This window comes from Motacilla alba, chromosome 1 (genome assembly GCF_015832195.1).
Source record: "Motacilla alba alba isolate MOTALB_02 chromosome 1, Motacilla_alba_V1.0_pri, whole genome shotgun sequence".
In the NCBI taxonomy this organism is placed as follows: domain Eukaryota; kingdom Metazoa; phylum Chordata; class Aves; order Passeriformes; family Motacillidae; genus Motacilla; species Motacilla alba.
The window spans coordinates 98,928,093-98,939,080 of record NC_052016.1 but is presented as its reverse complement, the minus strand read 5'-3'; the positions used below and the strand labels follow the sequence as shown (position 1 = coordinate 98,939,080).

General features: G+C 41.6%; 1 protein-coding gene across 7 annotated transcripts in view; it reads left to right on the top strand.

Annotated features, from left to right (window-relative positions):
• Window positions 1-10,167: 10,167 nt before the first annotated feature.
• Window positions 10,168-10,988, top strand: part of MCF2L (MCF.2 cell line derived transforming sequence like) — a 156,726-nt gene continuing 155,905 nt past the window's right edge. For 2 of the 7 annotated variants that reach the window (XM_038156566.1, XM_038156559.1), the window contains exon 1: window positions 10,169-10,414. The gene's annotated coding sequence lies outside the window, so the exon portion shown is untranslated. Of the gene's footprint in view, window positions 10,415-10,518; window positions 10,629-10,988 lie in introns of those variants that run through there. The other 5 variants (XM_038156518.1, XM_038156598.1, XM_038156616.1 and 2 more) reach the window with 5 other exon arrangements.

Sequence of the window (10,988 nt, the reverse complement as noted above, 5' to 3'; positions counted from 1 at the left end):
AAACAGTGTGCTCTGACATCTGAGTTGGTGGCAGTGTTCATAGATTCTTACAGAAGAGGCTGAGTGCGTGGAAAGACCATGATTTTATTTTATCTGATGATACAATTTTACATAACATCCTGCAGTTACAAAACTATTACAGGTTCCAAAGTACATTGGCTCCATCAGGGTGAAAGTATCCCAGACAGCCTCCACAAAGCAGTTCAGGGTGTCAGGTTTGGTCCCTCCCCTTGCTGCTCGGAGGATATGTAGAATGCTTAAGCCTTTGTTTCTATACTGATTTTGCACTTCCCATAGTAAAGGTTTCAGAGGAGTGGGTTTGTATTTATATGAGATTTTTATCTAAACAGTACAAGAATGTTGTACCCGTCTCCCTTTGTACATCAAGAAATTTTGTGTTTCTACTGAATGAACTCCTAGAGAAGGTAGTTTGAAGGGGCTATGTAAATATGGAAGATGTTTTTCCCTTTGTTCATGGAAAGAAGAAAAAATTGCATAGATTGCAATAGGCAGGATATTACATTGAAACTGTTTTTGAAAAAAAATGTGATGATGTATCTGAATTTCAGGAAGAACACGGTACCCATACAGACATGTTATCACACAACTTCATTTTGCACATAAAATTACATTTACTTATTTAAAGGAAAAAAGGATAGACAAACAGGCAAACAGTATTCTCAATCAAATACCTTGTGTTTTCCATTGTCTTTTAAGTTATGGTCTTTTAGTAAGCTACATTATAGAATTGATTCAAAACTTTTTTATATTCTACAGTAAGGCTACTCAGTATTTTCTGCAATATATGCAACACTGCTCTATAAAATCTTTCCTGAAGGTTATCTTGATGTGAAGTGAGGTAGGTTGCAGACAGACTGAAGTTCCTTGGTTTTGTTTTTCAAATATTCCGATTTCCTCCAGTGATACTCGACAGGAATTTAGAAACAGTATTTGACTATTCTATTGAAGCTTTGTTGTTGTGTGTTTCCACTGCACATACAGGTGTATTAATTTTCATTTTATTCAAATGCTAAAGCAAAACCTGTACCCATTTAAAGGCTTCATTTACACTAAAAAGTGATAAGATAGGGATAAAACCAAATATATCCATTAACTTCCTTCATTATACAGATCAGTTTATCAGGTGCCTAATGTCCCCATCTAGGTTTAAAAGGTTTTTTTAAAAGAAAATTGCACTCTGTGATCTTTCTTTGTTAACTGGCAAGTCTGCAGTAAATTAATAATGTTGACTCTTAATCATTTAAGTGTTGGTTTTCCATTTAAAGATGACAAACAGTATTCAATTTTAAACCACCAAAAGGCTTGTTGTTTTCCATTATTCATTCTGGTTAAGAAATCTCATGGTGCGTTATGCTTTTAGAAATACATAGGATGCAGTGTCCTGCTAGGTTCAGAGGCTTCCTTTTTCAGGGAGAACTGCTGAGTCTCTCCTTATTTAAGGTCGAAAAGCTGATCTGTTCTTCTTTGTAACAAAATAAGCAATGTAAATATGTTTTTCAAAAGTACATCAAGAACTTACCTTGAGATTTCAGACATCTTTTGTAAAGATTCTTCATGGTGAAATATTAACCAAATTTGACAGCTCTGAGTCTTGCCATCTAATAAACACTGGGCTCTAGAAGAGAAGGAAAACAAATCCTTGTACATGGATGAAGCCATCAAGTGGTAGGCTGATTTTTATTTCAGATAATACTTTCAACCAAGTAGCCAGCCTATAAGAGCATTTTTCTAGGAAGTACTGACCAGGTAGCTTCTAGGATGAACAAAATTGCATAGCTAGAGAAAGTTGTCAGTATTAATTAGGTTGAAATCTAATTGCTTATTCCCAGCTATGAAGACGTAGTGTGTAGCATTTCATTCTAAGTTACAGCCCAGAAATAAATATTTCTCCTCCTGAGTGGTTTCAGGCACAACATCACAAAGCTTAACACTGATGCAGTGATGGAGCTCAGTAACAGTTAGGATTCACTTGGTTTTATGACTGTTCTTAGAAAGTCCAAATTTTGTATTAGTTTAGCACAAAAGCCATGTTTGTGCATCATTGTGCTGAAAGGAACTGGTCCAGATGGAAAAAAGCTGAAGATCCTTCCACTGCAGATTGTACTGGAATATGAGTCAGGCTTCTCTCTCTTTTCAAATACAGCACACCGCAAATGATTTGGAATCCACCTTTCTTGAATTGTCCATCTGCAGTTTAACTAGGGTTTCAAACTTTCAAACAAACTTCAAACAAAAACTGCTCAACTCTTGTTCTCCCTATAGGTACAAAATGGCATACATATGTTTACATTGCCCCTTTCTTGCCTCCCTTTCCCCTAGAAGTCTGTGTGACATACCATGCTTAATTCTGAAAGGAAAACACCCATTCCTTTTATGATTGGGCAAACACAGTTCCATGCATTTTAACAAGAGTGATGTCTCTTGTTCATGCTCTCTCAGAGTAATATTCAGCAGGCAAACCAGCAGATCTGAAGTAACGTGGTCACCACCACAGTGGTTACTTACCTTGGTTGTTTTTACACAAAAAGTACTTGATCCATGTGCACATAAACACACAAACTCTGTGTGTCCCCATCTCGTGTGGGACATAATCACTCATCTTCATCCTGTTTTTCCCAGGCCTCTTTCTCAGCAAATTAACTCTCAAAGTAAGCTCATCCATTCTTTACTGAAATTGGGCATGGGTAGGAAATCATCCTTCTCCTTGCTGAGTCCAGTCATGCAAATTGTTTCAAAAGGGTACATGGTCTCATGGGACTCACTAAATTTTTTTTTCTCATAAAAAACTGTGATTTGAAGGTATTGGGAAAAAAAGGAATTTTTAACCCAATTAATTTAATGCAAACTACTTGTGTCCTACAATTTTGTCTTGACAAGAGAAAAGGTCTGTTTTCATACATACTGAAAGATTTTAAGCTAAAATAGAAAGGGAATGGCTATTCAAATTCTAATACCACGGCCACCAAGGAAATTCTTACCCATATTCAGAAGATAAATTTCACTCTGATCTCCTACTGATCTGGTTCTGTATCAGTCATAATTATATCCTTCAATCAACTTTGGGAAATATGCCATTATCTTGCTTTCATGAGTATCTGGATATTCTGTATCCTATCTGAATTCCATATCTATTATTATTATTGTTATTACTATTCCTTTTCCTATCTGAATAATGTACTTAACTTTGGTATCTTCTATATCCAGATGTAGTTCATGAGAACCATTTGTCAACATTTTATTTCCAAATGTGTATGAACACTGAAATACAGAAAGTTGAGATTTATCTTAATTTCACTGGCAACCAGTCCTCTCATTCAAGAAGGCTCCACCCTCACTCATTGCTTAAAAGTTGTTGCTAGAAGCTACTTGTGTTTTCCGTGAGATTAATTGCCAACCACACAATTAACTTTTTAACTGTTTCAGTCTATGAAGATTCACATTCCCCTTAAATTTCACAGAGATGCGCACTTACAAATCCTGATGTAATAAATTTTATATCCAGGTATTGAACCAAGACACTAAGTTTGGAATTCTACTGATGTAGGGAGAAAAGTGGATGTTGTATAAAAAGCCCAAGCTACTGCTGCCAGGCACTATAAATCCCACAATACTCTTGTCACTGATGTGTTTTCTCATCTCTATGTGGATGCTACAGGTGTTACGTGAAAGTATGTCAGCTTGGGAGTTAGGAAAGCTAATTAGAGTGGCATAAAAATAAATTTCACTGACCCACAGTAGAGTTCAGGCATTCTCTCATGTGGATTGACTGTAAATCTGATGAATGTGCATTTGAACATTTGCCTGCACCTCACCTTTAACATTACTGTTCACAGACATTTCATCTTTCTGCCATGTCATACCACTCTTACAGTGTTCATGGGTTGCAAATCCATTTATTCTCTCCACCGCCACATCAGATGTACTCAAAACTAACATGCTGTAATAATATTTTTAAAGAAAGTCCATGGTTTTTGTTCAATCCCAAACAATTTCTTTCCTTTACTGTGAGTCTTCATTGTTTCATTTCAGTTTTCTCTTGGTGCCCAGCCCAAACTTCTGACCTAGATTGTGTTTCCCACAGAACAAGACAGGAGCACCTATGACTTTGAAATTCCTGCTTCACCTACTGCAGACCAAAGCACACCATGTTTCTAGTCCCAGGAACTTTTCCAGTCCCCTTTCCCTCTCTGTCTCTTCTCTGCACAAGCAGAATTAAGTGGGAGTTGTGTATTTGGACAACTCAACCTCAAAATAAGATCCAAGAAGCCAAATTGAGGTTCAGGTTCAGGCACTTACAGCTGTTTGTGTTAAATGCAGATGTCTAAGCTCCCATTACAGCCAGCAGGAGATTTCCTGTTGGGTGAAATAAAAACAAATAGTACCTGCAACATGTTTTTAATCATGACATTCAGCAAAGTTCTTTAGTATGTATTGTATTTGTTTGCATGTGTTTGTATTTACTGTGATTTACTGGGAATAAGCATAGTGAACTCCATCAATTATTTCAATTTTATTTTTTTAAGCTCTTGGGAAAGCTAAGGAAAAAAGTAACCAGGAGGGAGAGAAAACATACATGCCAAAGGATGTTCTGCATCCATGACAAAGAAAAAACCCATAGAATATTCTTGGTGCTTTCTGTCACTATGACAACAAAGACACAGAGACAGAAAATTTGCAATGTGAACGCAAAGGTAGAATTTGGGGCTCTTGCACGAGCCATTAGTGGGATGAACGTACAGCTTTGCCCTCCCATATGAATTTTTCTGCTTGTGGCCATGTCCCCAGTACACATTCTAGGGTTAATTTATTTAGCTGACAACGTCTGGATCTTGCAGCCTGAAGCTGTAGAGTTTTGTAGGACCGAAGCATCTTCAGCATCCCAAATCGCTAGCCAGGGAGTCTTCCTCCTTCCATTTAGACACTTGGGGTTACAGGCAGATCTCCCAGTCCTTCCAATACCTTTAACAGCTGTGGGACTGCTAACAGGAGACCTCGTCTGACTTGTTAGCCTGAAAGGAAGGAAGGGAGGAGAGGAAAGAGGATCATGTGCTCCACAAGTCAGATATGTTCCAGGAGTGGTGGAAGAGTCTGACTCTGTGCCAACCACCCAGGTAAACAACAGGACAGATTTTCCACAGCCACTTCCAGAATGAATATTTGCTAAATCAAATTATGGGGAATGCTTGCCCTGGGGATTTCCCTATCCATGCAGGAAACCACCTCCTGTCTGGTGACAGGCATTTAAGATTGCATTGCTCTTCCAGGCCCTTTCTGGAAGCTCTGCTGTGCAGGGTAGCTATGGCACATCAGCTGCACGAACTCTGCTTGCTTCTTGCTGCTACTACTGTCCACAGTGTTGGTTCAATTAGAATGGAAAAGCACAAAAAAAAAAAAAAAAAAAAGCAAACCCTTTCCAGATTTCATAAGATCAGAAATTTTTTTTTAATTTGCCCTTTTAAATCCATGCAAACGAGAGGCTTTCTCCACATTATCTGTAGTTTCCCTTGGTCCCCACTCTTCCACTCTTGTTGCTATGGGTTTCCTAGTACCTTCCAATAAGAAGGTCCCACCAAAGGACTCTCCTTTTATTACCTGATTCCCTGGAGATAATGTTTGTCCTGGTTTATTAATTCCTCATACATCTTTTACAAGACTGGAGTGTATCTCCACTTTTTCCCCAGTGAGTGGTTCAGACAATTATGGCAATAAATGGTAGGAGATTTACAAAGGATGACTTAATCTCCAGAATCCTGTGTGTCTTCACACAATTAGTGACAAGAGATCTCTCACTGGACCATCTGTTTTTTAAATCCCAAACTTGTACACTGTTTTTTCAATAAGCAGAGTTCAGGGAGGGCATCAAAGTGTGGTTGGTGTGCAAAGCTTTTTCCTTGTAGCTAATTAGCTTTCTTACTATTCACAGCACATGTTTGAGTGTCTTGTCCATTTGATTCCTGCCCAAGCCAGTTCCTTTCCCATTTGTTATGGCAATCGTTCCGTGTTTCATCAAGAACTCTTGTGGACACAAAAGGAGTATCCAGCCATAATAAGCTGAATGTTCCACTGCACCCTTCAGATAAAATCTAACTTACTATAGGCTAAAAGGACGACCATGGACCATGACCTCTGCTGGTGTTTGTAGCATATTCAGCTTGAATTTTCAGCCCTAGAGTAACCCTAGAGTAATCAAGAGTCTTTCTAATATTTATGGAGAGACTGGTGTTATTTTTACTGAGTTCTTAGGATTTGCATTAAAGTAAATATTTCATACCAGAGAAAGAAGAATTTCTGGAGATACTTTATGCCATCAGAAAGCAGAGTATGATTGCAATAATGTTCCCTGAACCTATGAGTCATGTTAATGTTCATGGTGTAATAAGAAGACAGGCTAGATTTTCTAGTAACATATTTTGCTCACATCTTGTAAAAACATGATATTGTGTAGCTTACCAATGGGATTCTCTAAAGTCTTGAGTCTTCTTTTTCCCAGTTTATTCACATTTTCACTATATTTGCCACTAATAAAATTTTCAGCCCTGTGTTTTACCTCTATTGCTCAGTTTGGGGTTTTTTTAGCCTGCCTTAATTTTAATCAGAATTGGTTTACATCATTCACTAATTATTGCTATAATTATAAAGAAAAGACTCATTGTGAATCTATGTAAAAAATTATTTCCTCTTGCCTGTATCCAGTCATTACTATTTTATTCTTGGTATGTTTCAAAAATCTCCCTAACTTACCCTGGAGAGCTTCTGCAAATAACAGCTTTGAGTCTTAATTTTCTTATTTTTTCTCAGTACATTACTATGATTTTACAGAGAGTTTCTGATTCTGTACAAGTTGTGGTTCAGACCAGTTGCTCAATAAAGGTCTCAGATTTTTGATAGACCCAATCCATGCAATCTGTTCCTGAAAGCCAACTGGTTGTCATTTTGTAGCCCCTCCAGACTTCATAACTGGCAGAATTAGGTACAGCTGATACTAAGAAAATTTCATGCCATAGTGCCATAGTTACTTCTACTCTCACTTGAATTACGTGCACATGATAATGATTCCGTATTTAGATTCCTTCGTACCTCTCTTCTTACTCCTTGAAATTTAAACTAACAGAAACACAGAATGAATTAATTTGGAAAAAGCCTCTCAGATCATCGAGTCCGCCATGTGACCGAACACCATCGCGTGCCATGTCCAGTCTTTCCTTGAACATCTCCAGGGACAATGACTCCAACACTACTCTGGGCAGCCCATTCCAATGTATCATCAGCCTTTCCATGAAAACTTTTTTTCCTAATGCCCAACCTAAACCTCCTCTGGTGCAACTTAAGACTGTGTCCTAAATGTCTGTTCTGGAGTGTTCTTCTGGACAATTTTGACAACAAATGCAGGGCACTAGGTCAGAAGTTAATTCCTGGACTAAAGGTCCTTCCTTCACTGAAAATATTGTTTTCTGCCTTCCCAGCCAGACTCCCAAAATACAGTTATGCCAGTGAGTCTCAAACGCCTTGCAGAGTTTATCCATAGTCCTCAACATTTGTGCAAGAGATGAGCAAGTTTGGCCTTCCTGGTCTTGTCCAAGCTTTTGTATAAGCTGGAAAAAGGAGTTATCAACAGTAGCCCCATATTAATTTATAAACTTTCACACTAACAGCATCAGAAATATTTTGTACATGTATGTGAAGGTGCTCTGTGGTACAATTTTTGCTAGAGCCGTAATACTTCACTGGCTTACAATTCCTAGGAATCCCACCCTACTCCTCATATTTAGGACAGATATTTTAAGAAAATTCAACCTCTTTCCAACCTGCTTTTACCTTCAGCTATTGTAATGTGAAAGCACACATCTGCTCTAGTGACTTTCTTTCTTTATTAATTTCTTCCAACCTAAATGCCATCTGTTCTTGACATTTGCTTGAAACTTAACTGGTCCTGCTGAAATTTGCCCCAACTTCTTAGCATTAGTCAAAACAAAAGTATTTTCCATGGAGTAAGCATTCTTATAAAAGCCAATGTTGTATTAATGGATATATTTTACTTAATGTAGAACAATTAACATTTCTGAGTCTATTTGTAATAAAAGTCTACTCATAATATGATCAATTTCTTCCATAAACTCTGATACTACTAGCCAATGCAACTGTATCTCTCTTTGTGCAAAGATCTCTGCAGAAATCCTGCTCAATCAAGAAAATGCTCAGATCTTCAGTGTGACTTCTCACTGCTCGACTCCAGCCGGTGCCTAAGGTTCTGGTTTGACACACAGCACAGCAGGAATCACTTTTTTGAAAACTCAAAAGCCTCATGTTACTACTAGCAAAAAAAAGCAGGTCAGGAACCGTCCTTTGGCACAGGAACCAGCTGGCACCACATGGCTTTCATACAGCCAACTAAACTCTTATCTCCTGAAATAGGTCAGTTCCATGCAGACAGTCTGCTGGGAATGCCCTGGCACACATGGACCCTTGAGCTGTGCCACAGGGACTGCCATTTGCTAGGACAGCACCACACCCAGGGGACAGTACAGAGGGTGACCAGTGCAGTGCTTTAATCCTGAACCCCTGACCCATTTAGTTTACTGCTGTAGGGGTAGCTATAGGCATAGAGAGCAAAAAATGCCTGCAACACCAAACAGAACTGAAATCTAAATTGTATGTTTGATTGCTGCCTCCTTTGTGCTTCAGAGACTTCTTTCAAAGCTATTTTTGACAATACTCCAAATTAAGGCATCCTCTCTGCTCTTTCATGTCATCATTAATTGGCCCTTTTCCCTGGACAACCAACTGGATCTTTTCAACCAACACTGAAAATGTTCTTGTGAGGTACTGAAAAAAAAGAAAAAAAAAAAAGAACAAAGAGTGATCTATCTGAATCTGCACTTTCTGTCTGCAGTCCCTGTTTCGCAGTGAAGTGGCACAGGGTCACTCTTCCTCATGACATAGTGGAGCACATCTCACAGAGAACAGACCATGGCTGCTGCTAAGTTGACTTGGTTACCTACTTGCATCTCAGGTCCTGTCTGATCTACATTTTGGGCTAAGCTACCCTTAGAAGTTGCTAGATACCAAAATCTTGTTTCTGTAAGCTATTTTCTGACACGACTCGGTGTCATTTGGCTTCAAGAAAGAGCATTTCAGGTTATTAAGGAGACAAGTGTACACAACTTATCTCTGTCATCTGGTCTATTTCTCAAAATCAGAAGCCTCTAGCTCAAGAAATAGAAAGTGCATGAAATATGTGATAGCCCCGCTTTGTCCTCAGCTCTGGAATATTTTTCCTGAAAAATTTAGTGTCTGAAACTTGCAGTTGCATTATCATGAACATAAACAACTGCTGTTGCAGCAGGGGTGGAGAGAGTAGCATTGAAGACTGGTGACTGTGTGAGTGGAGACAGGGAAAGCCTGTGGCCAGTTAGGGACACACCTCAGGTGCTTCCTATGGAATATGCATCTCTGCAGCTCCCATTTCTCATGTGTTTTCACATGCGGTACACAAAAGCACATGCTCTGCGTTGTTTTGCTTAAAAGCAGAGATTTCAATGCTTGGGGGTACCTGAATAAAAAAGAAAATACCTGTTCTTGGTTGGCTTGTTGCTTTTTTTCCTCTCTCTTTTTGTAATGGGAAAACAAATCCACTTCCAGCCGTTCAATTGTCTGATCAAGATGTAAACACAAAAAGTGCTGTTACCTTCGCATACACATTCCAGCAAAAGCAAAACAAAACGCTCGGAGCCAAACCCTGAAACACCAGCAAACATCAGAACTGAGGCTGCAAAACTTCACGTGGCATATGGTGGCTATTGCAGAACCAGGGAATTGTTTAGGTTGGAAAAGACCTCCAAGATCATTAAGTCCAACCTTTGACCCAGCACTGCTACTAAACCTGAAGTGCCACAGTTCCCCAAAAGATGAGGCGATACTCCTACAGGTAGCAACAGCTTTCCTGGAAATAACTACTTTTCACTGAAGAAGGCACACCAAGTCCCTCACTCCAGAGAGCCCTCCCTACCCGGGGAGCACCTGTCCTTTGCAGCCCGCGGCGAGGGGGCGGCGGTGCTTCCCCAGCCCTTACAGGTGCTCGAGGTGAGCGCGCCCGGGGCGGGGACGAGCGCTCCGCTCCCTTCCGTCGCCCCGCACACAAAGGGCCGCGGCCGCCTCCCGCGGAGCACGCACGGTGCCGGGGCGAGGATCGGCGCCCGGACAAAAGGCAGCCCCTCTCAGCCGCCTCCCCGCCTGCGGGCGGGGCCCGGCAGCGCCTCCCCGCACTCCATCCCATCCCATCCCGCTCCCTCCCTCCCGTGCCGCGGGCCCGGCGGGAAGCGCTGCCCCACTCGCCCGGGTGAGCTGCTGAGCGCCGGCGGCAGCGGCCGCCTGGTCCTGCGGGCAGGGCGGCGAGGTGAGTGGGGCGGGCGCCTGGTGGCCGCGGAGCCGGGGCGGAGCGGCGGGGCCGGGCCGCGCTCCCCGGGGCAGCCGCGCGTCTGGGGCGGCTCCGCGCTCCGCGGCGCGGCTCTGCCGGGCGGCTGCCGCTCCCTTCCTCGCTGCTCTGCCCCGCTCAGTGTCGGCCGCGATGGGTCCGGGCTGGGGGAGGAAGCCGAACAAAGGCAAGCACGGTAACCTGCCTGAAAACGAGCGGACAAATAAAAAACGTGGGGCTCAGCGCGGGATGCCCTCTCCTCCCGAGGGGTGTGGGGGAAGCCGGGGCTGCCCCTGCCCTGCGGTGGTTCGGGCAGGGCTTGTGCCCTTGGGGTTGCTTCCCCGAATTACATCCCCGAGTTGTATCCCCGACCTGGAGAAACAAAGCGGTCCTCTGGTATTGAAGAAGGTGTTTTAGATGCAGGGTGTTGTTGGCTGGTGTTACCTGCAATGGTTAATCACAGGGACTATAAAAGGGGATGTTTCTGCCGCTTGTGGTGTTTATTTCCCTTTTGTATTTCATTAGGGCTGCACTATTAAAATAAATGTACTGGCTA